This window comes from Meriones unguiculatus, chromosome 4, assembly GCF_030254825.1.
Source record: "Meriones unguiculatus strain TT.TT164.6M chromosome 4, Bangor_MerUng_6.1, whole genome shotgun sequence".
NCBI classification, from domain to species: Eukaryota; Metazoa; Chordata; class Mammalia; order Rodentia; family Muridae; genus Meriones; species Meriones unguiculatus.
Window position 1 is genome coordinate 36685947 of NC_083352.1, and position 2622 is coordinate 36688568.

The window sequence follows — 2622 nt, forward strand, 5'->3', positions numbered from 1 at the left end:
AATAAATAGGCCATAGTTGATTAGAGTTCCAAGAGAAGCCTAATTTAAATATTTTTAAATTTTTTTTATCTTATTTTTCTTTATGTTGTATTTGTATGTGTCTGTGTGTGGATATGCAGATTTGCATGTCCTCAGTGGATGAGCTCAGAGACCAGAAGAGGACATCGGATTTCTTGCAGCTGAAGTTACATGTGGTTGTAAGCCTCCTGACCTATAGGCTGAGAACCACATTCAGGTCCTCTGCAAGAGCAGCAAGCACCTTTAACCACTGAGTTATTGCTTCAGCCCCTTTTTATGAAAACTTGAAACAAATGTTTTAGAGTGAGAAAAGTATCCTTTAAGATTGCAAGATGATAAAGTTTTAATATGTTATATGTTTGTCAAAACCCATAAAACTTCACCACACAAAGAAAACAAAACAAAACAAAACAACAAGCTTTTGTGTATGCAAACAAGCCAAAATAATTCCAGAGGTTCAGGAATCTCAGGGTAGAATACAAACTGTGACAAAAGAATGCAACTTTATTACAAAAGGACTGTTAACCTCATTGAAGGGAGTGAGGGGAAATGCTAGCTGAAGCAACTTTAGAAAATAGTATATAAAACTGGTATAAAAGGCATTACACACAAGCATTTTATTGTAGCTGTGAAAGTTGCTTTCCACAGCACATGGGTTAACAGTTCTGACCCTGGTATATATAGAATCAATGGTTAAGTAAAGAGATAGTGATCAGTGTTGGAGAGGATGCTTACAGAAAGGCAAGGTGAAGATTGAAATGATCAGTGGGGTCATGGATTAGAGTTGGAGCCACCAAAATGAGCTATTGTTTATTGTAACATACAGATTAGTTAATTTAGTATGCATTTTAGATATGCATACATATGAAAGTATTTATAGATATGTACATATGTATGAGTCTATGTGCATTCACATTTCTTGCTTTGTAAGGATGAAAAGGCCTAAAAGAAAGGCATTTCCTTGTGGCCAGGTGTACTAATGCTATTTTCAATTGAAAGGATCCAAGACTCCTTGTAGATTGCTTAGATAGGGAGCCAGGGGACATTCAAGATTCTCTTAGCGTCGTACAATGCAATTTTAAAAAGTAAGGTTTAATGCAAACACACACACACACACACACACACACACACACACACCAGAGAGAGGAAAAGAGAGGATAATGCAGTACAGGAAAGGAATAAAGGGATACGAAAGACTACTGAAGACTCCCCAAATCCATTGCTGCAACAATTTGAACTAAACCATCAAATAGGATGGCCCTTTAACACAACATTTTTAAAGGGGGAACAACTAAGACATACGGAGGAGAATAAGTAAAGCTTCCACATGGAAAAATCACAAGTACCTTTAGTACTCTGTCCTCAGCAAGGAGCATATTTCCCAGTCCTCTTGTCTTGTCTCCCTCAGGAAGCTTCCCTCCTAATCGTAGCACAGATTTATAACCTTCTTCCACCTGTTCACCTCTCTCCTGACCACCATTGATTATATATTGCATGTGGGGTTTCCAAAGTCAATTCATCCTAAAGAGTATGGTTTGAGAAAACAAAGAGAAGCTTGAAGAGATGGCTCAGAGGTTAAGAGCACTGGCTGCTCTTCCAAAGGTCCTGAGTCCAATTCCCAGCAACCACATGTTGGACCATAACCATCTGTAATGAATCTGGTGCCCCCTTCTGGCGTGCAGCCATACGTGCAGGCAAAACACTATATACATAATAAGTCAATCTTCAAAAAAATAAAAGAAAGAGCGGAACCTCACAGTGGAGAAGGCCTCAGGATTTTAACTTACACATTTTTTTTTTATCTTTCAATACCTGAGCAAGAAAAGGCTTTTTATGTGTACTTCTAATATGTTGATTCTTCTTAATCATAAAACAAAACTAGAAGCTTTGTTTTATTAAAGATAAAGCATAATATAACAGTGTTTTAACTAGGGGCTAAGTGACCCATTCTGCATCATCTCATGGTATTATAATATCAGCCTAGACAGAAAGCCACTAAAGAGAACTTTAAAAAAATTATAAAAAGAATGCTGAAGTGTAGCTCTTCACAGTTGATAGCTTCTGGCAGAGATGCAGGTGGGGATGGACTCAGTTTTCTTGAAGGGGCTAGCCATCGGGAGTTTGATCATGCTTCAGTAAGTACATGGGGCAACACAAATTGAACTTGTTTCTTTCTTTCCTTTTTTTTTTTTTTTTCCTAAGGACAGGTCAAGGGTCAGGGAACAGACTGGGGAGGACTGAGAAAGGAGTGTGATCAGGGTTCATGCTGTGAAATTTCCAAATAGCCAATAAAAATATTATGGAAAAAAATTATTCCAAAGAATACCCTTGAGACCAAGTGATTCTGCCAAAGCCACCTCCCAGGTCTGTGACCAGGAGAGAGAAATGCTGTTTTCCACAAAGACTGGTTAATGGTTTCCATTAACCAGTGTTCAAGAAGTAAAGCTTTCTATAATGCAGTTAAGAAATTTAATTAAATTCTCCTGCAGAAGACACATAAATGCTAGGAAAATACAAGTATTCATTTGAATATCTATTTTATCAAGTAATAAAAGTCATCTATTTTTGTGGGGTATCCACCAGAAAAGACTGCTCAGACATGGG